The following is a 25,724-nucleotide window of genomic DNA, read 5'->3' as shown; positions in this document are numbered from 1 at the left end:
GGTGCTTCTGCCACTCTGGCTCCCAAAGCATCTGGCTACTGCCACTCTTGGTCCAGGAGCAAAAGAAAGGACTTAAACCTGCAAATGGTCCCCTGAAAGATGTGGCATAGATGCCTTCTTTTCACTCCGCAGCATGTTTGCCTCCAACTCCTCACTATAACTGGCATCCACTACGAAGTCATGTAAACAACCCCTCCTGTGATAAAGACCTTCCCTGAATTCTTTAGGGTTTGGAGAGGACCGTGTGTATGTGTCTATTGTGTGTACACATTTGTGCGTGTGTGCCGGAAACTACTTGCAGGTCACTTTATCAAATCTGCCGATAACACTGTGAGTTAGATATTGTGATCCTTGTTTATGGAAAAGAAAATGGAGGTTTAGAATGGCTAAGTGACATGCTTGAGACTGGGGGGGGCAGATAATTTGGGAGAAAATGCACCAACAGAACAAGATTTTGAGCCAAGCTTTGGATACTGTAGCTGGGAATAACACCGGGAGGGGCTGTGTTCCTCCTGCCTGTTGTTCCTCTGTACATGGCCCAAAGGTGATGTTCATATGTAAATATTTTATATTTTTATTTTATTTTTAAATTTAGTTTATTTTAACTTAAATTCAATTGATTAACATATGCATTATTTGTTTCAGCGGTACAGGTCTGGGATTCATCAGTCTTATATAACACCCAGTGCTCATTATAACACATGACCTCCCTGATGTCCGTCACCCACTTACCTCATTGCCTCACCCCCACCCCAATATTTTATTTTTAAGGAAGAGACTATCCGACCATACCCATTTAGGAAATCTTATATGTATAACATTAAAAAGAGATTCACAAAGTGCATGCTGTTTTCCATATGATTTAAATGCAAGAATTGATAGGTGAAACTAGCTTATTGTTTTTTATAATATAAGAACAGACCATTAACATTGATGTTAATTACATATCAATATAAGATAATACAACAGTTATTCCCTTGTACGACTTATGTTGTACAACACAAGGCTTAATAATCCCATGTGGATTCTGCAAACAGATGTGTCTGGTCCTTTTAAAAGACAAAAGCATTTCCCTGAACAACTTCAGTTCTTTCCTGCAAAAGCAGTCCTGCTAACCATGAGCTTCTCTGTCTTGCAAGATTCAAAGGACAATCCTTTCTCATGGTGAATCGGGAAACAATACTCTGTTTTCTAAGGAAAATTTGCCCCAGAAAATTATCCTGACCTTGAGATGTTTTTGAAGTAGAATTAATGTGAAAACTGTCCTTGGGCACTCCCTCCTAAAAAAAAAAAAAAAAAAAAAATCGTGAGAAATTTCCATTACCTGGACTGTTTAACGATGGTTTTGACTTTCCTCGCATCTTATTCTTTGGCTATTGAAAGGGCCCTTGTTTATTTCAGTTGAAGCAGACAGAGGACTGGTAGCACAGGACCATTTTAATAATAAACCCTGCCCTTGGGTGTTAGAAAAGAATAATTTGTTTCTGTTAAAATTGTACAAAGCTGTATTTTCTAAGTAAGGCTATCTTGTGCTGTAGATGCCAAATCCAGACATGTTAAGGACATCAAAAAACAGAGAATGTATATCTATGCTATATAAGCCACCTTCAGAGAGTTATGCCTACATTAACAGACATTTTTCTTTCTATAAGGAAAATTTTAGAAACTAAGTTTATCTTGTTAGAAAATAAAAAAGAATGATGTTGTACATAGATACCATCTGAACCCACAACAGACTTCAAAATACAAAACAGTTCCACATTCATAATTATGCAAAGCATTCCAAATATGAGGCCGTCACACCCAAGGGAAGCACACAAATTTAAAAATCTCATCACTTGTGTGACTTTCGGAGACTTGTGCTCTTCTCCCATTTCATGCTACATCATGTGTTACAATTTCATCAAAGCCAACAGTTTGTTTCATTTAAAATATCTTCAATGAGCTTAGTGAGAACAGCTGCAGCGCAGGTCTCTCCTCTCACATTAATACTATGGAGTGTTCCTTTTTGTTCCGTTTCCAGTCTAGACTTAATTAACCAGATCTGCAAAAAGTCTGCTCAGCCACCTGTCTCCATGTTCAAAGGTAATTGTTGTTTCTCCCAGGTGAGTATAAGAGTAAATGAACAACATTAGAGCACTCTTTACAGAGAGAACAAACAAGCTATTAACAGGTAAAAAGGAAGGAAGAGAGAGAAGATGATGGATGGAAGGAACCGAGGAAAAAGGGGAGAAAAGGACTTTTTATAAGGGTTTGCCCTGGTCATTCTTTCTTTTCGTTTTGTTTTATTTTATTTTGTCTTGCATGACTAATCAACATAATAGTTGTATTATCATCAGCATAAATCAGTTACCCTGGGACAGGAATCAGGGCAGAGGCAAAAAGTATCCATTTACCCTGCTGGCTTCGGGAAATGAAACATAGTAATGAATCTTACACCATTATCCATCATGACATCCTTGGGCCAATAAGTAGATATTCCCCAAATCAAAAGGGGTAAAGAGCACTCCCATTTCCCGTTATTTGAATAATCTGACTTCACTACACTATGTTTCAAACTGGTTACAATTCAACACACTTTTTTCCACAAGAAATGAAGACATATGGACAAAAGTCAAAGAACAAATTAAAACATTTTAGCTGTTAAGATTAACATAAATATACTCTGCTTTAATAAACTAATCAGATGTTCATCCATACGATGCACATAGAATCACCATCAATGAAATAGAACTGCCAAAACTAAGCCTGAAAATCAATTAAAGGAAATGCTGACACAAAATTTACACACATTTTGGATGTACAGCATTAATTCTTTTTTTTTTTTTTAAGATTTTATTTATTCATTTGACAGACAGAGATCACAAGTAGGCAGAGAGGCAGGCAGAGAGAGAGTAGGAAGCAGGCTCCCCGCTGAGCAGAGAACCCGATGTGGGGCTTGATCCCAGGACCCTGGGATCATGACCTGAGCCGAAGGCAGAGGCTTTAACCCACTGAGCCACCCAGGCGCCCCACAGCATTAATTCTTTAATTCTCTTTAATTTCACACATCTGGTCCTCTTTTTTTTTTTTTTTTCCTGTGTATTTCCATATATAAGCTTTTCTTTGTTCTCTAAAGCAGTATGGTGCCTTTGGGGTTGCCTAGGATGCAACCTTGCAAACACATGCCTCTTTGTTGGCAACATATTCAGAAGAGTGAAAACTCATCACCTCCAGGAGGTATGGTTATCCTTATGAAAACCTAGCAGTGCAAAAACTCCAATGTTAAAAGCCATTCATTCTAACTCACACTAACAAACAACTGCCAGCAGAGTATATGTACATGGCACCCCAAATTACAGGTGTATCACTACCTCAGTATATCCTATATTGTAAGAAGGTCTTATCTCTAGGGGGGGAAAGTCTGTAGACAACCTAAGTGTATGCATCTGTGATCCACTGAAGGGGCATGAGAATCTTGGGGCCATAGACGGATTCAAGTATTAATTCCAAGCTTCATCTAGCAACAATCCATCCTCTCAAGTGAAAAAGTTGGAAAACAATTTCCCCAGGATCCTGTTAATTTCATTACCTGCTAATGAAAAAAAGTGGATAGATTAGGCCTAATTCAAATTAGCTAAATGTCCTTACATTGCTTTCTCAGGGAAATGAGTAAAAAGAAGAGCCCCAGTCTGAAATCTGTAAGGGTAGTCTTCATAATTTTGTACCTATGGTCGTTTCATTAACAAGAAATAACACAGTGCAAGGAGGTATCGGGATACATGGTTTCTAGCCCTGGTTTTACCATTCGGTAGCTATGTGTTGTTAGGAAGCTTGTTTAACTTCTCTGGGCCTTCATTTGTTCACATTTTTCTAAATAGGGAAAAGCTATGTTTGTTTGTCTTGCTTTGTTTTGTTCCCATGTGGTCTTAAAACTCAGTTACAGACATGTATACAAGGCAGAAAAATTATATTATAAAACTAATAATGTTAACTTGCAGTTATAGCTCCTCCTACTTCTATCCAATTATTTCCATGTAGGGCACTGATAACACACAACCATTACTATGCAACCTAGACAGCTTAGCCGTGCAGGCAAATATGAGCTTGATTGTCCAGTATTAATATCCACTGATGCAATTAATCAAGCTGGCAAAGTTTCCCGGGAACATAAATGGCTGCAAGGGAAAAATAGCATGGGTTGGTTTAACAGTGGTTTCCAGGCTGCCCTCTTAGTTAATGCCAGATGACTGACTAAAAGGCTTCTGCAAACTTTTCCTATAAAAGGCCAGATAATGAATATCTTAGGATTTACAAGGCGCTGTCAAAGCTACTCAATTCTGACATGAGTATTCCAAAGTAGGCATAGACAATATGTAAGTAAATGAGTATGGTTGTGTCCCAAGGAAACTTTATGGTCGCTGATATACGAATTTCATGTAATTTTTACATATCACAGAATATGATTCTTCTTTTGATTTTTAATTATTTCAAAATGAAAAAATCATTGTTAGCTCTTGAGTATAAAAGAGCAAATGTTGGCTCGAATTTGGCCCAAGACCTTTAGTTTGCCAATTCCCACAATGAATGTTAGGAAATTATGCAGGTTTTTCATCTGGACCCTGTTGAGATGTCCTATTTCAACAGGTCCTATTGTGTGATTATTAATTGTCCTCAGCACCAGTAACCCTCCCTAATGTATGGTGATTACGTCCATGGACCGGGCACACTACGCCAAGTAAATACATGTGAGTGAAACAAAAAAAAATGCATCACTGAAAGAAAGAGAAACAGTGGAGTGCAACAAGTCCTAAGCTGGATGGCAGGTGCTCTGGTCTCTGATCCTGCCATTGGCTCAGAATCGCCATGAGACTAGAGGAAAGATAAACGCAAGAGCCCAGGCACAGTAAAGGCAAGGCCACACTAAGACCTACCTGCAAAGGAAGTGCAGTGTTCTCTCGTCTTAAAGAGCTCATCTGGTACATAACAGTCACTTGATCCCCAAACTGGTTTAACTGGCCTTGGAGGCCTGCCTGCTCACTGAGGATAGTAAAATTCTACCCGGTTCACTCAGTCTTATCTTTAGCCTCCTTTGGAAATTGTAAATACTTATCAAAAAATAAATAAATAAAATAAAACCTCAATAAGTCACCGCTGTTACTGTTGATCAGGTTATCTCACTCAGGGCTTGGAGCAACCAGCAACAGCAGGTAGGGAATATGGATGACCAGACATTCGAGAAGGAGAAAGGAGGTCAACAAGTTGGAAGCATTCAAACTATGCCGGTTCCGTAGTCCAGGCTAAGCGAATCCTTGTCATTCATTCCCTGGCATTTATTGGGCTCTTGTTCAATTCAAAGTGCTTGGCAACCAGAACCTTAACCTTCATGATGCTCACAAATATAGAAATGTGATTGAGGCATTCTTCCTGTGTTAATAATGGCTAACATTAAGCTAAAAGGTCCATTGAACTTTAGTAAGAAAGCCCAGGTTTACTGATAATTTCAGATATATCCCTTTTCATTCAGAATAAACCATAGTGAAATCTGTAGTATAATGACATACTGAGCTCACTGCCTAGCAGATTCTCTTGCTCATATTTTTTTCCCACATTTGTAACCAGAATACGTTGGTTATTCAATACAAACATAATGGTTTTAATGGTTAATCAAGCACGTGCAAGAAAAACACAAGAGGAATAATCCCTATTTGAGTCTGGCAAGAACTTCTACCATTTGCTTTGCTAATATTTTGTGGTAAGAGCAAAGCTCCAGAAATTCTGATGAGCATTCAGCTCATTCGAAGACACATCGGTTACCAGATTGCCAGTAACAGTGCTGGAAAGACAGATCAATTGGAAATGCCTAAAAAAAAAAGGATAAGCATTAGAGTCAGATGGGCCCAGATTTGAGTCCTCGCTCAGATGTCTAACAACAGTGTCACCTCAGGCAAGTGATGTCCACTTCCCAAGCCTCAGCTATGTGTGTGTCCACATAGCTCAGTAACAGCACTAATCCTACGTGAGTTCATAAGTATTAGCCATTACCATTAACATTAAGATTCTGGACTTTAGAAAAAAGAGTGAAGCCCAAAGATTGAGAAGGTGTCTAGGGGTGGCAGCTAAATGGATAAAGAGAGTAAGATTTACTCACTTAAGAAATTATAATTGATTACTATAATGTTCCAGGCACTGTACTATTTTTCGTTACTCTCCTTCTCGGTCAAAAGAGACACATATAAGCTGTACTTTCAAAATTATTTGATTGTTTTCTAAAATTTAAATAAATCTCTGTTGTAAACTTTTCCTATGGCCATTTGCCTCTTTCTCCTAAAATCTAAAGGGAGAGAAAAACAATTTACTCTGCTGGAATTTCTTTTCTTAGTTGTGGTCCCGTGATAGGTGTGTGCCTTTGGTTAGTTCTGTAAGCGGCCTCTCACCTCTCCCCTTAGAGACTGAATGGAGGCTGTACCGTCCTTACGATGTCATATACGATGAAGCCCAGTCAAGGAATTCCTACACTTAGAAGCTGCACTCAAATGTCCTTTCTATGAAGGATCGGCCACCCTATTTAAAGCTAGAGGTAGCTATGAGCCAAGAAGATACTCAGTTTTTAACCCAAAGCCTAACTTATTAGGACGGACTCACCACGCTGGGAGTATAAACTCCTGCTTATACTAACAGCTGGAGAGTAAGTCTTTAAAGAAGCCATCACTTTGGTTACTGGTTTTTGTTCATTTTAAGAGTAGGGAGAAGTAGAGATGAGGGGACTTATATGTTGAACTCAAATTAGTATTCAAGACTTAAAATACTTCTTTTTGCTAGAGATGATGAACAAAAAAGTGAAATATGGAAATGAATGTTCTGGGGTCAAGATGGATCCTAATTTCCCAAAAATAGAACTCTCTGGATTTGGACTTCTTTGGATGTAAGTTCTGGAGACTATAAGAGCCACCCTCTAAGGTTCTGGTGAAGGACCCCTTCATCCTCATCTGTCCCATGGTAGCAGCGGGGGCCAGGGGTCCCACTCTCCCGGATAACCTCCTGCTTGCTTTCTAGTGACCTGCAATTGTCATTCGCCAGAGCACTGCTCCTTCCTTTCCCACAGAAAGCATCCAAGACCCTGTCCAACATCACCTTCTCCCCAGGCTGGAGAAAGTTTCCTAGATCTCTTCCATCAGGAGAATGATTTTTATTTTCTTACGCGTACATATGGATTAAACCAGTTAAATGTCTTCCACAGAATAAGAAAGATTTGCCTGATTTTCTTTCCTGCAAATAACAATCAATCTAGCTTAGAGAAAAAAAAAAAATTGAAGAGTCATTTTTGGAGATCTCTGGTTAGGCATCTGCTCACAACCACCAAAAAGGGCTTCCCGCTGACCTGGAAGAATTCAATGTGGGGAAATTCTAACCACATACTAGCTATCATGATCTCAGAATACACTTTAGAGTACTTGTTTTCAAAAAAAGAAAAAGCCTGTTTTTTTCCTTTATCATTTCTCCTTGAAAAGGTGCATTAAATCAAAAGAGTACCTTAACATCCATGACATCCTCATATTGAAATAACAGCCATAGAATCTTCCTTATAGTCCCAACAGAAACCAGATTGTGACTATTCTTTTATGTGCAAAGGACTCCATCCGGAAAGTAAGGGAGAAGTATGGTACAGGTATCTTAATAAGTGAGTACGGGTTGGTTGTACTACAGAAACTAGTCAAACCCAGTAGAGGAAGGACTGGGAAAAAATAATAGGAGGCAACAAGCAAGGTCAGTAATTTAAAGGCTGTTTCTCTGGGACAGAAAAAATTCAGGGCAAATTCAAGAAACAATTCAGCAACAAAACCTGTGTCATGCAGTGGTCATTTTTTTTTTTTTTAAGATTTTGTTTATTTATTTGACAGAGAGAGAGCACAAGCAAGGGGACCTGCAGGCTCCCCACTGAGCAGGAAGACTGATGTGGACTCATCCCAGGACCCTGGAATTATGACCTGAGCTGAAGGCAGATGTTTAATCCACTGAGCCACCCAGACGCCTCTATAGTTACCATTCTAATATAGGTCATGGTTGAGGGGAAAGGGGCAGACAGGTGAAGAAAATCACACTGATCCTATGTTGTAGGGGAGGGAAGCTGTCCCCTTCTTCCCTTGTAGGTTCTTGGACTGACCTAATCATTCCATTGACATACTACAGATTACCAGGAGAAACATAAATTCAATATTGTATGCACAGGAGCCCAAAGATAGTTGAGTCCAAAAAGTGGCCAAAACAGGCAGCTTTTCTGTCATTTAGACAAAGAAACAATTATTCCCAAGGATTTTGACAAAACAAAGGAGTTTGGTTGTGGGGTAGCAAACTAAAGAAGAAGGAATAAAGTTTGTTTATAGTGCCTTCTTGGCCTTGAATTCCCTATCTCTGGTGATAAGGATGACTTCTACTTCTCAAGATAGGAAGGATATCTTCACGTGAGAGATTTATTTCCTACTTCCAGGGGAACAAAGGACACCAGAGTGTCCTTCCTGCAGCAGCTGTAACTTTAATTCAAAATAATCAATATGCCAAAGTGCCGTATTTTTGTTCCCTTCAATATTCTTTCCAAAAATAAGAAAAGAATAACAGTTGGCTCTTAATATTGTTACATATACACACAGGATGCTACTGGGTCAGGGAGGGGAAAGGCTCTAAGTACAGGAAAAGAGGGCAGGGAGGGCCTCACCAAAGAGGTGCCTAGGCCAACCACCAAAGGAAGAGGAATTCTTTAGGCAGGGAAGAAAGAAAGACTGTTCCGACAGGAGGCCATGGGAAAGTATATCCCATTTTCTTTCTTTTTTTTTTTTTTTTAATTTATTTGTTTGTCAGAGAGAGAGAGAGAGAGAGAGAGAGCACACAAGTAGGCAGAGAGGCAGGCAGAGACAGAGGGAGAAGCAGGCTCTCTGCCGAACAAGGAGCCCGATGTGGGGCTCGATCCCAGGACCCCGAGATCACGACCCAAGCCGAAGGCAGAGGCTTAACCCACTGAGCCACCCAGGCGCCCCTATATATATCCCATTTTCAGAACGTAAATCAGAAGATGGGATCTGGCAAACTAGACAGGCCAGATCATAAAAGAATTTTGTGTTAGTTTTGTTGGGTTAGCTGTTTTCTTCAGTCAGGAGAAACGAAATTTTGCCAACTCACGCCAAAGAGAAGAGGGTAAAGGGGAAGACAATTAAAAGAATACGGAAGCAAAGGAAACAGTGAATACACATGCTTTTGAAAGAAACCCAGGTAACAGCTGCAAAAGGACAATCTTAGAGTGCCTTAATCTATACCTGTCAGCAATGGCTTGAAACAAACCACTTCCAACTACTTTCAATCTTTCCTTCTCTTCATTGAAAATTTCTGGGAGAAAATTGGCTCTCTTGGCTAGGAGAGCAGAGAGCTCCTTGAACAGACATCCTACAAAGACTGCAGGCACTGGGATCTGCTCAGATTCCCCCAAACTAATATCAATTGTATGGCGCCCAGGAGGACTGAGGGTAGATATTCCACAGGTAAAAAAGAGACCACGAGAGTCGTGTATGCTGTGTCAAGGGTTTTGAGCTTTATCCTATAGGCAGAGGGAAGCCAATGGGATGATCCATGCTTATGTTCTCTTTGGGCACACAAGACACTGCGGAACTATAACAAATAAGACCGTAAAATGAATGTCACAGGGTTTTGTGTCTAGGTTACAAATGATATCTAAAACCCTCATGACACTTATTGGCAGACAGTCTCATGGGATGTTAGAAAGAGGAGTAAATTTCGAAATCATTTAGTGAATCCAATTTCATTTTACAGGTTACCTATAAAGAGGCTCAGCAGCTGTGCCCTTCCTTGGGTCACGAGTCTACTTATCAGCATTCAGGACTTGGGATGAAATTCTTTAATCATCAACACCATCCTGTCAAGCTACTATGAAAAAAGCTCATTTTAAAACCTCTTTCTTCATGAAAGTATTGGGCTTCAACACAGATTCTGTGGCGCCTTTGATTATGTCTGTACTATACACACAGTATAGGGCATTCTTCTCATCATTACGTAAAATTCTTACAAAATGTGTCTTCTACTCTCTCCCACGGTTTCATTTTTTCAGCAAGAAACTAGTAAGTATCAGTCATTGTCCTGGCTGAGGGCACAGAGTAGCAACGATATTGTTAATAATAATATCAATATAGCGGCCATCATTTACATAACACTTACTAGGTGCCAGATAATATTCTGAGTGTTTTTCATATAGTAATTCACTTAATCCTCATAACAACTGGTAGGCTGGAATGGGGAGTGATTGTTTGTGGCTTCAGTGTTTCTTTGGGAGGCAAAAAAGATGTTCTAGAATTAGATTGTGGGTATGCTTTCACCAACTGTAGATATACTAGAAAACACTGACTTGCACACACATTAAAAGGAATTTTATGATATGTGAATTATATTTCAATAAATCTGTTCAAAAAATAAAAAAGAAGTAAGGGCACCTGGGTGGCTCATTTAGTTAAGCATCTGCCTTTGGCTCAGGTCATGATCCTGGAGTCCTGGGACTGAGTCCCACGTCGGGTTCCCTGCTCAACATGGAGCCTGCTTCTCCCTCTCCTCCGTGCTCATGCTCTCTGTCACTATCTCTGTCTCTCTCAAATAAGTAAATAAAATCTTTAAGAAATAAAAATTAAAAATAAAAAAAAAGAAGCAAAACCCAAGATGTCGATTATACAGAGAAGCCATTTGAGGCACAGAGAGGTTACAGCAGTTGTCCAAGGTCATAAAGCTAAGTGTCAGAGCTGGGGTTCAAATATAGGCGGTCAGATGCAGAGTCTCTATATTAAGACACAGTCCCTGATCTGGAAGAACTCACAATCTGGAGCATATTTACAAGCATGAGGCGAAAACATCTTGCCCTTGTATCTAAATTACTCAGATGTAGTAAACACACAGTCAGAGGAAAAAAGGAGAAATATACAAAGGAAAACTAATGGATGACAGAGTCCCAGATATCTGTAGATGCGTCAGCATGTCTAAAGCCTGATTCTGCTTCTGATGGCGTCATCAGGAAAAAGTATCCTAAAATAAGCTACGTTAGAAAAGAAGACAAAGAGGGTGCTTTCTCACCATCCATTAACATAATAAGCTGAAGTCACCTTGTGTGTGCGCATGGACTTGCCTGTGCACGTGTGAGCTTGTGACAATTTGGGTATATGTGTGTCTGCTGGAAAATTGCCCTCCCGGAATTCATGCCTGTTCTTCATTGTATGCCCAGAACCTGGCAGGACACGTGGGAGATAATGGATGATGATGAATGAATGACTCTCAGCTAGTTAAAGAATAGCTTAAATTGATTTTTGACTTCCTGTACTTTAGAATGGCTCAAATCTAGATCATAAGGAAAAAGGGCTGCTGGTGACTGGAGGTATATGGGCATTACATGACTATTAGTCATTTGGGGGAGTGTCTGGTGTTCATGAGATCACAGCTCCAAACCTGTAAAGGTCTAGTTCTCACACTCAGTCCTTCTCAAGACCCCAAGCTCTGGTTGTCTTAAAAGTGTATTTAACTGGTTATGAAAAGGACTGGGTAGGAGAAAATGGGTGGCTGAGCTCAAAAATCTGTTCTGCCTCAGGGCACCTGGATGGCTCAGTCAGTTGGGCTTCTTGCCTTTGGCTCAGATCATGATCCCAGTGTCCTGGATCAAGTCCCGCATTGGGTGAGTCTGCTTCTCCCTCTGCCTGCCACTCCCTCCTGCTTGTGTTCTCTCTCTCTCTCTCTCTGACAAATAAACAAATAAATAAAATCTTTTTTTAAAAATCTGTTTTGCTGCAGAAAAAACTCAAAGTGCACTCCCAGTGATGGTGAGCTAAGAACAATGCATTTCCTTAAACAGTATCTATTCAAGCTCATCTTACATCCCAAATACAGCAAGCAGAAGTAGAAGATACCTAAACCAGAATGCAGGGACCGCATGTCAGTTTCACAAGCTGGCAGGGGCCGCTCAAAATCCTTCTCAACAGCATTAATGCTCAAGCACTAGGTTAACTGCTGGATGACTAAGCTATGTCCTCTTATGCTGAAGGAATTCACAGAATTGGTGTTCCTACCTCCTCAAAATTTGTAGAATTTCTGTATCATTACTCAGTTGAATATTCTTCACCTTGGGTAACAAATTATGAACGTGACATTCATCAGGCCCCAAATGGGACCACTCTGGAGAGTCTGGGAAAAACCCAGAGAGCTACATGAAAATTACAAAGGTTAAGATTTTCTTCCTCAAGTTCAAACAAGAAATTCTACTTGTCACTGAGATGACAAAAAAGATAAAATTTAAATAAGGTAATAAGTACCAAGCAATTTATATTTAGCTTTTCAACATTTGAAGAAAAATGACACGCTCTCTACCCAGATCTAATTCCTCCATCTGCCACAAACTTGAGACATTCTTCCATGAGCTTACTTATTGTATCTATTACAGGCAGGAGAACCAAGTTGCTAAGAGCTAGCATGTCTCTATAACCTATTACCCAAATCAGAGCACTTCTGAAAGTGAATAAAGTCACAATAATTACATTGGGACATCAGAAGTAACCTGGGACAATCCCAGACAAACTGAGACACACTGTCACCCTATTAATTGTGCTCTGGTGTCCGAATTGGATGATGGGCAGGGAGAAACAATGGAAGGCTTTTGAATAGTGTTGTTAAGTGACCACAACTTCAGGAAGCTTAGACAGAAGTGGACTTTGGCCAGAATGGACCAGAAAAACATCGAGGATAGGAAAGCCCAAGAGAACATTCTTATGGCACTAGGAAAGAAGCCACAAGAGGCCAACCTAGGACAGTGGCAATAAAAAGAGAAAGCCTGTATAAGAGAACAGGCTGTTAAAGAGGTCAGATAGGTTGTAATACTAGTCTAAGTAGTTAGAAAATATTAAACACACCTCAAGGGACTCAACAGGTAAATGCATAACAGAGGACATGCTGATTGGAAAAACCAAGGGAACTCGGATTATAGGGCAAAAGCCGTCTGCTCCCTATCTCTTCTCATACTTCCTGATCATGTCGCTAGGCTCGCTGGGGTGTGCTTCATTCCAAGGAGAACTGGAGCCCTCCACAGACCGCTTACTACGATGAAAGGCACAGGTAAGCCAAGAGTTTCCGTCACCAGGAGGGTAATAAAATGCCACCAACAATTGCGCCAGACACCACTTGGTGGCACCAGTACCCTGAAATGATTGAAATGCAACCTGCTATTCCTTGATCTTAAAGTGGAAACCTTGGACTCCTAAAAGGTCTGGCCAACCCTCAAGTTCAATTTCTTCCATGATTATCTGACTTCTTCCAGAACTTTCACATCCTCAGTCTATGGGAATCCTGAAAGCTAGAAGATGAGAACGTTTTATTTCAATGATCTCTTATTATTTCAAAAATTCCTTTTTGGCATATACACATATAATTTGCATAAATGTGACCACCTCTTTCAACCACATTTTTCTTACATTAGCCTTTTCCTTTTTTGTTTCTTTTCCTCACCTACCACCACCTTCTAGACAATCCATCTTAACAGCCTAGAACATATCCATTCATGTTTGTTCCATCACCATCTAACCTTATACAAATGTGTGTATAGGCAAAAGAGAAATGTAGAGAGATAATGTTTAAAAGTTTTTTGATCAATGATTTAGAAAAGGACTCATATAATATACTGTTTTACACATCTTGCTTTTCTCCCTCAACAGTATCTGGTGGTAATCCTTCTAAGCAGCTAGTATTGCTCTAATTCATTTTGAGGGGATGTTGTTATATAATATTCCATGGTATAGACATACGATAATATATCTGACAACAGTTCCTTATTAAAGGGTATTCACTTGCTTTCAATTTTTTGTTGTTATTTTGCCATGATAAACAATCCTGCTGTAGAAATCCTGTGTTTGTATGCTGTAAGGTAGTGTTCCTGTCTCCATGAGTTAAATTTCCAACAGGAGAATGCCAGATTAAAGGGTAAGTATATACTTTTAACCTAAGAAATGTTTTTCTTAATTTCACAAAATTTTAAGAAATGTTGCTAGATTTACATCCCCCACAAAACTCTTTAAAATCCCCATTTCCACCAGCAAAATATGAATGACAGTGCTCTTTTCCCCATGTCTCCACTAGCAATGTGTATTGCTGCTTTTTTCTTTTGCCAGGCTGATGGATGTAAAGTGACAACTTATCATTAACTAACTTCTTGTTTTCCCAAATGATTGTGATTTGGAGCATCTTTTCAGTTTTTTGGTTTTTGGTTTTTGGGTTTTTTTTTTTTTTTGTCATTTTGATCTGATTCTTCACAGCTTTTGCCCAAAGCAAGGATTTTTTAAAGGGATTTTTGCTTAGTAATGAAGCTAGAAAAATATTGCTGAACATTAAAGAAAATGGAAAAAAATAGGTTTTATCATGATCACTATTACCTATATTTGGTATAACACTAAAAGCACTTGGGTGCTCAATTCGGCAGCACATACACTAAAATTAGAACAATACAGAGAAGATTAGCATGCCCTCTGCATAAGGATGACATGCAAATCTGTAAAGCATTTCATAGTTTAAAAATACATGCAAACATACATGCATGCATATATACATACATAAAAACACTGGGGAGCCAGAAAATAATCTGTGAGTACTATTCAATTCTGAAATGTTGACTCTAAGGGCAGAAGATGGTTATTTCTCTCTTCATAAGGAATTATCTCACTGTTAGTGCTTTGTTTCTGACTGGACATTGTATTGCTCTATATGCTTAAGTAGGACTTGGTATTAAATCGAACCAGTTGCATTTATTTGAGTGTCATTCAAAATACTTGTTTAAAAAAAAAAAACAAAAATCAGTAGGGAAAGAAATTGTATTTTTAAGCTTCTAAGAAGATTTTATAAACAATGGAGCCCAGAGAACAAAAAAAGTCATAAAATGACTTGACAGTGTCCTTTTAAGTGAACATATGTGAGTTTATGCCTCCATATGTGTTCACATATGTCCTACATATGCACAACCAGCTGCTAACCAACCAAATTGTTCAATGTGTATGTTTACTGTAAAACAAGCCGAAAGTGTTTGGTCTCTTTGTTAGAGAAACAGCTCATAATTTGAAGTATACAAACGTCAGTTGTTTCTCATTTCTTTTTTTTTTTCCAAGCCAAATGAGCTGTTGATGCCCAATTTGGCAGGGTCCTAACTGAGGCTGACTCTCGGCCAGCTGCGGAAACCTGGCCCTGAAAGTTTGGGAAAATTTTTACAAGAATAAGGAGCTTTTCCTAATGGCTCCCCAAACCAGAGGAAGTTTCCTTAGAGCCTCAGCCAGTTTTTTCCCACTCAATATCCCAAAGGATAATCACTAACATTGCTTGGATACTAATGGATGGAGTTAGGGTGTGAAATGAGGGTCCTCCCCGACTTTGGTCAAATACTCTTTCAAAACCCAGTCTTAACAGAAAATGTTCTAGGGAGGTAGAGATTATATCTGTGATAACTTTATCAATGAGTCTTCAGTATCTCATCTTTCATTCAGCCTTTAGACAGTGCTCTGCAGCTTAAAATGGCGAATGAAATTTGGACCAATTTCCGGTTGAAGGTCCAGCCTTTGGACGGATTAGACCCCTACTTCTACAATCACAGCATTGAACCCAATCATCACGATTGGTATCCTCTACTACTCACATTAATATTCTCTGAAGAGCAGGCTGTTATGAAAAGAGCTCATGCTCTGGAATGGAAGAGTCTGTCCAGTCCTGGCTGTGTCATTGCCTGGCTGTGTGGTTGTAGTAGCTTCACGCTTTCAACTTCAGTTTCCTTAGAGCTATATGGAAATAGTAACACAGACTTCCTAAGTTTCTGATGAAGATGAAATGGGTTAACCTATATAAAAGATGATGTGCAGTACTAGGGACATGTTAAGGGCTCAGTAAATGTAAATGCCCTCCCTCTCCGTGTCTCTTTTCCTCTCTCTAGTCCCTGCAGAGAGAGAGAGAGAGATAAGAACCAGGAATATTTCTTGGTCAAGGGGATAATCCAAAAGTCCCCAATCCCAAAGATGGCGGGGATGGGTAAAGGAGAGGCTGAATTCAGCAGAAAAAAATCATTTAAAATGTTCTCTCTCTTTTTTTTCATATTTTAAAATTATTTTTATTAACATATAATGTATTATTTGCTCCAGGGGTACAGGTCTGTGAATTGTCGGGCTAACATGTTCTCTTTTGACAAAAAAATAAAAATAACAGAAATAAAACGTTCTCTTTCAATATCACTGAAACCAGACAGATGAATATGCAAGGGTGTTCATAAATGCATGCCCATTTATTGAACACCTACTGTGTGCCTTGAATAGTGCTTGACAGAAGAAATATTTCTTAAATAAATGAATGAAAACCAAACCCTTAAAGCACCATCATAATTTCTTCTCTGACGCTCATTTCCTGGGATTTATTTATTAGTGATGATTCTCTGCTTTTCAAAGTGAATGCCATCATAAGGAAGAAGTATGGGTATCTGTTGTCACTGTCTTACTCAGCCCCTGTAAAACCAGAAGCATCCCACCCATCTTTCTGTCTGCCAACACAGGCTCTTTCTACATCAAACCACCTCTCATTCCTTCTTTCCCTTCCTCCATTCAACCTTCTGAAGGCTGTCCAGTATTTGGCACAGCTGAAAAACACAATTCCTCTTGCTGCAGGTGTCCGTGTGTTTGGAGCAAAATGAGCCACTGTTGACAATTGTAAAGAAAGGAAGAGCAGCTGTTTGCATCTGGGCGTGGGGTAAGAAAGAGAGAACAGCTGGTGGCAGCTGTGGCAGACAAGAAAGTAACCCAGTGAGCAGCTGCTGGTAATTCAGAATCTACTAGACTGCCCGGAATAACTGAAATCCAGAAGAAGCATGTGAGACTCGATTTAACTACTTTACTGTACCCTGCTCTTCATTAGATCCGACTTGTCCTTCATTAGGGACATTCCCATGATAGCTGCATGAGGACTCCCAGTGGGAATATCAGACCTCTCCTTCCCATCCATAACCCTTTGGAAAATCAAACCAAGAAAAGTAAAATGGCACAGACATTACTTCCAGTAAGCCCATGCTTATTTTTACAAGAGGAAGCAGTCTATGGTTGACAAGGGAAAAAATGTTACCAGTGATGGATCTATCATAAGAATGGGCAAAAAGAATTCATTCTATATTACAAGAGATTATGGTCATTTTGATGATGATCCCACACTTCAGAAGTCAGTAGGCTAACATAATGTGATAACTTAAGTGTAATAGAAGCCTAGAAAGATCCATTTAAAAACCCTGTCAGGGGTTTCAATATTTCTTTTCTCATATGTATGTAATCCTGTGAATGTGTATACATAGAATTATTTCCCTCTACTTTCTTTTTTATTCTTAATAAAAAGAAGATAAAGATGTCTTTATATCATTCATCTGGTGACAAAATATTTGGTTGGTTGTCGTGCTTCCCCCTGGTTCTTTTAGTCATCTGGAATTCCAAGGTAAACTGAGAGGCCCCCAAATGTGTCATCTACTTCTCATCTTGTTCATCACAGAAGAAAAGCATCTCATCACTCCAATTTACAGAATTCAGCTCTTTAGTTTCTAAGGTACAGTTCAAGAGAAGAAAAAAGAAACTACCACAATGTTATATATTAATAAACTATATACAACGAATGCCCCCAAATAAAAAATCATTAAGGAAATTATACGGCAAGCTATCTGTATTTACAGAAATGATAATTTTGCAGATAGTGATAGGGAAAAATGCTTGTGATGTAGTATTTGTGGAGAAGTCTGCCAAGCTTTTTCACACATGAAAAGTTAATGCAGGGTGCCTGGGTGGCTCAGTTGGTTAAACAATTGCCTTCAGCTCAGGTCATAATCCTGGAGTCCTGGGATTGAGTCACACATCAGGCTCCCTGCTCAGCAGAGAATCTGTTTCTCCTGCTAACCTCTCTCCTCTCATGCTCTCTCTCTCTCAAATAAATAAATAATTTTTTTTTAAGTTATGCAAAACATACATCATGATTAAAACTAAGGTAAAAGGATAGGCATAGGACAATGATGTAAAAGGAATTTGTTAAAATAGAAAAAGCCAAAGAAGACAGCAGAGGAGGAATCTTAAATTTTCTTTTATATATTCTTTCTGTTGATAAATTATATTAGTATAAAAGATCTAAATAATAATTAAACTATTATGAAAATTACTAATAAAATCACTAAACTATAAGCACCATAAGGACTGGATCCTTCCCTGTTTCTGATCACCTTTACCTCCAATGCCTGTCACAGTGCCTAATTACCAATAAAGATTTGTTGAATGAAGAAGTCAATGAAATGAGTCATCATTTTAAAATAAGATTTATAAAAGAGAGAATGGAACCACTTCCACCAATGGCATACGTGTGACTGAGAAAAGAAGGCTGCCTCTATTCTAGAGATCAATTAGAAAGATCCCCAAAGATATGCTAATGGTATTTTGAAATCAGCTCTGTCCTGCCTGGTGAGATATGTGGCCCAGCCAGGCCTAAATGAGCCCCCACATTCTTAATTGGAAGGGAAAGAAACTAGACAGTGCAAATATGCTTCCAGCTCTAAGATAGGATTCTGTGACTTGGAGTCACAGAAGTAGTGGGACTTGGAGTAACTTGGAGTAACTTGGAATGGGAGTAGTTGCCAAAATACTCATGTCACAAGCACTTGGCCCTCAATATACCGACCAGAATGGCCCATGGCAAAGTTCCCAGATGTCTTGTGCTCTAGGTGAGTAGCTTTCCTCAAGGCGAATTTGATTAATGTTTCTATCCACAGCTCCCCTCTCAAGTCCAGGCTTGGTGACTCAGTCTGGCATTGAAAGCTTGAGTTCTAAATCAGCTAGTACGAATATGAGATTTTTTTCACTCTTGATTTTACTGTCCCATTTTCCTTCAACAATAAGGTCCACAGTTGAAAGAATTTTCACTATGTCAAAGGCTGCCTTTGAATCAGCCTTCCTTACTAAATTCCTCCCTGGGGAAGTTGGGATAGACTCATCATTCCAATATGAACATCCTTATACAAAGTCTGTTTTCCAGATATCTTGAACCTTCCCCAAGCCCAGCTTATATAAAGTGTGAATGTTCCATGTTAATGTAAAGTACTCCTACACTCTAAACATGAAGTAACTCAAGACCCTGACAAATTTGTATGTTATCCAAAATATGTTTGCAGATTTTTCCCTCTTGCCTATAAAATAGCATTAAAGGAAATGTCTTGCTCCATAAATGTAACTGTCAAGAGTTTAAATGACTTACACTTCATCATCATCATCACCAGAATCATAAACTGCCTTTTTTTGTCCAGGGCTGGAATTGTAGTATACTCAGCATATTCAACAGATATTTGAGTAACATGCTGAGAAGATGCAACCACTAGGTTTTTATCAACCTTCCCTAAAGGGACCACAGCATATAGTTATTTCCAGATATAATTTCTATATTAGAAGTGTGAAGGCTAATTTTATGTGTCAACTTGACTGGGCTATGGGATACCCAGATATCTGATCAAATATTATTTGTTGTTTCTATGAGAGTGTTTTGGGATGAGATTAACACTTTAATTGATAGACTGAGCAAAAGCAGATTGCTCTCCATATGTGAGTGGGCCTCATCCAATCAGCTGACAGCCTGAATAAAACAAAATATCTGACTCTTCACTAAGTAAGAAGGGATTCTTCTGGCCTGAAGGCCTTCATACTGGTACCTTAGTTTTTTTCTGTCTTTGAAGTTGAGATGAAACACTGGCTTTTCCTGAGTCTTTAGTCAACCATCCTTCAGACTGGAACTACACCATCCATTTGCTCTTTTGGGTCTCCAGTTTCACCAGCTCACTGTACAGATCTCTAAACTTATCAACCTCCATAATCATATGAGCCAATTCCTTAACTAGATCTCTTTATATACACAACCTATTGGTTCCACTTCTCTCAAAAATCCTGAGTAAAACAACACATAAGGTTTAACATACAATTCAGCACATGAGATTCTATTCATTAAAAGAGGACTCTGGAAAGATGGCAGAGTAGAAAGCACCAGGGATCTGTCTCTCCACCCAGATAACAATTGCGTTGACAGTGTCTCTCTGATATAACTATTTTGAAACTCTGGAATCCTTGAAGGCTTGTAATTTCCAAGGGAAGACTTAGATGGTAAATTGCAGTTAGTTTTAGTCAATTTCAGTTCTTGGAAGAGTAGTTACTAACCATTCCCTACCTCAGTCCTATGGTAGGCAGCTCTGCCAGTGTTCCTGGAGCAGCCTGCACATACTTTGATGGAGCCAGGCTAGGCAAAAAGGATGTTGTCCTTTGGACAATCTATTTGGAAATCTATGTTCTGCTCATTGATTGCTGCTTCTGATCAAAGAGGTACAGACAAAGAGGTGGGCAGCCATTGTTGTTTCACTTCCCCTCTGTTGTTGCTAGCCCCTCCCCTGCCAGCTAAAGTGAATTCTAGGGGGTTTAAATTTTTCAGCTTTTCTCCTTTCAGAAGCCAGACATTAAAGTCTAAAACATACAAAAACACCTGCATATTTGGAGAAAATTAGAAAGTAACTGCACATGCCCAGGAAAAAGCTCAGAAAAGACATTAGAAGACCTTGGGTTTATACCTCAGCTGATCCTTAGCATAGGGAGACCTACAGTAATCAGAAACAAAGAAAAAACAAAGACAATAATAAAAACCAGTAAACCTTGGGGAAGAGTGAGGATCCGATTTCCAGAGTCACCCTCGTATGTTCAGTGTAAAACAAAAAAGCACAAAGTATATAAAAATAGGAAACTGTGGCTCATTTATAGGAAAAAAAAATAAACCAACAGAAACTCTCCGTGTAGACTTAATAGCAGATCTCCTAGACAAAGACTTTAAAGCTCTTATCTTAAAAATGCTCAAAGAACTAAAACAACATGTGGAGAAATTTTAAAAAAAAAGTGATATGTGAACAAAATGGAAATATAAATTGATAGAAAGTCTAAAAAGAAACAACAACAAAAAAATCTGGAGCTGAAAAGTACAGTAACTGAAGTGAAAAAAAAAAAAAAGATCACTGTAGGGATTCAAAGGCAGATTTGAACAGGCAAAAGAAAGTATCAGTGAACCTGAAGACAGAACAAGGGAACCTATCAAGTGTGAGGAACAGAAAGAAAAAAACTGAAGGAAGGCAAACAGAACTTAAGAGATCTGTGGAACACCATATCTAATCCAGTAGAACTAAGATGTGCAAAGAAAATGTAGCATCTTTTTTTATCCTTATAAATTCAGTCTCTTCCAGATTGTGTCTGATAAATGCTATCTTTAAGCTCTCCCCTTCTCTCTTGCTCCTACAGAATATATCAGTTTAGAGTACACAGGCACTGATATGAGTTCATGGTGACTGGGGGTAGGGAATGGGGCATCTTGGATCCCATTCACCATCTGAGTTCTTGCTGGTTCTTCCTGTGGGATTGCTGTCTAATTTCTGAACTGACCTGCTAAGGTGAAAGTGAACCTGTCTTTAGGGCACTGTACTGACATTCACTACTGAAGTCAGTAACAGTAGCCAATTATCTCTGGTCTTGAACTCTCTCAGATCTCTCCTTATACTCTTTGTCCAGTCCCCAGGCCCTCAAACAACCTGGTCCCACCCCCCTTATTTCTCTGACTTCTTTTCTGTCATTCTCCCCCTTGCCCACCCTTCCCCAGCCACACTGACTTTCTCTCTGTTCCTTGAATACACCTGGCATGTTCCTATGTCAGGGTCTTTATATTCTAGCCCTCTGTCTAGGATCATGGTTTCTTCCTTCACTATATTTGAGACTTTGCTCTGATGTCACCTTCCATGTAATATATTCTTTGACTATCTTATTTAAAACTGAACACCATTCCTGAGATCCCATAGTCCCTTGTTTATTTATTTCCGTGGCAGTTATCACCATCCAATATAACATATGATTTACTTACTTGTATTGTCTGTCTCCCTCCTCAACAATACAGGTTCACTGTAGCGATTAGGGCTGGCAAATGGTGTAGAGAACTCAGAATTAATGTGGTACTTGCTGCATGACCATGAGATTCAATTACATGAATCAATCCCTTAAGAAAAGTTGAGCAATGAATGATTGAATAAACAATAAGAGTTTCTATTGAGTCAGTAACATGTTTCCCCCACCCATTCTAGTCCTTCACTTTTCAGATTTCCACATTTTCCTCATCTCTGTCTCTACTGGCTTTATTTTTTAAACTCCAAAGGTACCAGCCAATGACAAAAATGTCTTAATTTTTGTCAAAAACTTATTGAAGCCCTACTTAAATTTTTGTATTAGTGAAAGTAAACACTGGCTGCTGTAACAAAAACATTTTAACCAAATAGAACCTTATTCTTCACTAACATTATCAACCCCAAGTGCTATATGCAGCTGGCAGGTGGATTTTCCCCACAGAGGGGTTTTTAAGGATCAGGCATCTCCCAGATTAAGACTCCAGGTGCCCTATCAGTCACTCAGCAACCAGGCAGGAAAGGAAATAGGGGATGAGATAGATATCGGCTGCCTAACTACCTTGACCGCACACATCACTTCTGCTTACATATCATTGGTCAAAACTAGATCGTGGCGTAACTGGATTCAAGGAGTCATGGAAATTGTAGTCTCTGTTTGGGCAACTCTTTCCCTGTGCTGATTCTATGCCATGGAAGGAAAAGCACAGATCTTATTTCCCACTGAGCTTTTTCTACCATCGCTTGTCCTATAGTGTATAGGCATTCTCGCATACATTACTTCATTTATTACTTCAACATCTTTATCAGGTATTAATATCATTCTCGTTACATGGAGGAAAACACACCCAGAGATAAAAACTGGCCTCTCAAGTCTTTAAGATGTGAATTCATTCATGGAGATTTACATTTTTAAAGATTATTTATTTGACAGACAGAGATCCCAAGTAGGCAGAGAGGCAGGCAGAGAGAGGAGGAAGCAGGCTCCCCGCTGAGCAGAGAGCCCGATGCGGGACTCGATCCCAGGACTCTGGGATCATGACCTGAGCTGAAGGCAGAGGCTTTAACCCATTGAGCCACCCAGGTGCCCGAGATTTACATTTTTAATACAGTCTTTCCTGAGTTATAACTTAGATACTACACCATTCACCAATTTAAAATATACACTTCAGTGGTTTTTAGTATGTTCACAGAGCTGTGCAACCACCACCATGGTCAATTTTGGAACATTTTTATCACCCACAAAAGAAATGTGTGCTCAGGAGCACTGGGTGGCACAGTTGGTTAAGCGTTCAACCTTTGGTTTTGGCTCAGGTCATGATCTTGAGGTCATGAGATGGAGCTCTGGAGTCAGGCTCTGTGCTCAGTGCAGAGCCTGCTTAAGACTTTCTCTCCCCTCCCTTAGCCCCTCCTTCCCAATCTGTCTCTTTCTCTATCGCTCTCTCAAACAAATAAATATTTTTTTAAAAAAGTAAAAAGTAGAAATAAATTCAAAAAGAAATATACATTAGCATTTCCTTCTCATTTCTTCTTTAGCCCCTTTTTAGCCCTCAGCAACCACTAACCTACTTCCTATCTCTTTAGATTTGCCTTTTCTGGACATGTACTATATGTTGGCTAATTGAACATAATAAAATAAATATCCAGATATAAGTGGAATCATACAATACATGATCTTTTGTGACTGGCCTCTTTCACTCAGCATAGTGTTTCCAAGGTTCACCCATGTTGTAGCAGGCATCAGTATTTTATCTCTTTTTATTGCCCAACAATATTCCATTGTATGGATATACCACAAATCTGTTTATCCATTTATCAGGTGATAAACACTTGGACTCTTTCCATTTTTGGTTAGTATGAATAATTCTGCTATAAACATTTGTGAACTAGCTTTTATGTGAACATACGTTTTAATTTTCTTGGCTCTATACTTAGAACTGAAACTGCTGGGTCATATGGTAACCTGTGTGTTATCTCTTTTTTTAAAAATTGCCAGGCTATTTTCCAAAGTGGCCATGCCATTTTATGATTTTCTTATCAGTGTAGAGTTAGAGTGTTTTCATTTCTCCACATCCCTCCCAAAGCTTATTTTTAAATCTTTTCTATTATAGTAGGGTTTGCATTTTGAAGGATGACTGTTTCTGTCAACTTCAAGAATTATGAGTTATGGATCAATTCCTCTAGTAAAAAGCTAAGAATGGAGGGGCTTAAGAAAAATTTTAAAGGATTTGTCCTCTGTGCTTTTTCTTCCAGGTGTACCTTGCCTTAATCTGCCATTTGGATGCCCAGAAATCTGAAGCTGTGTTGTGGGATTCCATAAATGCTTGCCCTTTTTGAGTTTACCCCATATTGCAGACTCTTCCTAATCATTCCTTTTTTGACACTTTTTTGCAGACTCTTCCTAATCATTCCTTTCTTGAGACTCACAATAAATAATTGGATGCAGGAAATTTTGAGCCTTTTGTTTCAACCCATCTATTTAGATACTGTTGACTTTCAGATATGAGAATCTTTTAACTCCTGTGTTTAGGAGTAGAAACCTTTACATCAAAATTATGCTTACCTGGATGAATACTCATTCATTAGGAAAGTATTTTTTAGAACTAATTTCTATTAAGCTACTTTAATAGATAAAAATACTTGATAAAAATTTCTTCCAAGGCATTAAGACATTTCTAATTTTCTTCTCTTTTGGTTTTTAATTTACAGAAATTCTTTTCATTGGAATCAGTTATTTTCCACATAAGGTTTAAATGAAAATGTTATTGAACATTTTTTTTCCCTTACTGTTCATATCAAATTTTTCTCGATTATACTTTCTACAGTTGCATGTGTTCTTTTATGGTCATTATTTGTACTAAGTCCAATGGTCTCAGGTCAAATTATTCACACCCAAATTGATTCTTAAATCAATTTTTAGGCAATAATAAGTTTCAGCGTGTGCCAGTTTAGCTGTTGGCAGTTTTATTTAGTGTTGATTACTTTTGCCAAGTCTAATTTTTCCTTGTTCAATATTTGTATGTTTCAATGTGAGCATCAAGACATGATTTGTCATCAGATTTTCATCTCTAACCAATTTTACCATGTGCAGTTTCAACTATTGTCCTTTGTTTTGTGGTGATCATTCCTAACAGTAATATTGAGTATGAGTTGGATAAAGGACTGACAGTTTGGATTTTTTTTTTTTTAACTAATACATGAGAAAACTGTAAAAAAGTTCCCTCAGCTATGTCAAAGTTATTCTGCTGTCTGGATTTCTCTGTCTTATGACCTAATTCTTTAACGTATTTCCAGTCATTTTGTGTATTCTCTACCAACTACCCACGTTGATGGCACAGCAACAGCAAATGATGGGATCATAAAATCCTTGGGGTTAAATGTTCCTGTGTCATGAAAGCTAGGGGTTAAACAACCCAGTGTCACAAGTAAGATATCCAGTTCAGTATGCTATTATGTCTGATTCATCACTGGGATCAGCTAGGGAGCTTTACCTTTAAATGTAAAGATTCCTAACGGATCTCTTCCCATCCTTGCCTATCCTTGAAGCAAATTATCACTTCATAGATCTGGGATAGTCTCCCAGCATCTGCAATTTTTTAAAAAGTTCCTTTAGTGATTCTTATGTCTATCCACAAAAGTTTGGCTGTCTTCTGGGCTAAGCCATACCCAGAAAAGGGCTATCTGTATGGGTCATGCTATGTTACAATACTTCCAT

General features: G+C 38.8%; 1 protein-coding gene across 2 annotated transcripts in view; it reads right to left on the bottom strand.

Annotated features, from left to right (window-relative positions):
- The window catches only part of TSPAN8 (tetraspanin 8), a 97,986-nt gene that overhangs the window by 55,090 nt on the left and 17,172 nt on the right, over positions 1–25,724 (bottom strand). The window contains exon 2 of one of the 2 annotated variants that reach the window (XM_082742849.1): positions 21,976–22,107. The exons of the other annotated variant lie outside the window; for it this stretch is intronic. The gene's annotated coding sequence lies outside the window, so the exon portion shown is untranslated. The remainder of the gene's footprint in view (positions 1–21,975; positions 22,108–25,724) is intronic. 2 annotated transcript variants of the gene reach the window in all.

The sequence above is a fragment of the Mustela nivalis genome, assembly GCF_964662115.1.
Source record: "Mustela nivalis genome assembly, chromosome: 7".
NCBI lineage: Eukaryota > Metazoa > Chordata > Mammalia > Carnivora > Mustelidae > Mustela > Mustela nivalis.
This window is presented reverse-complemented; position numbering and strand designations above follow the sequence as displayed.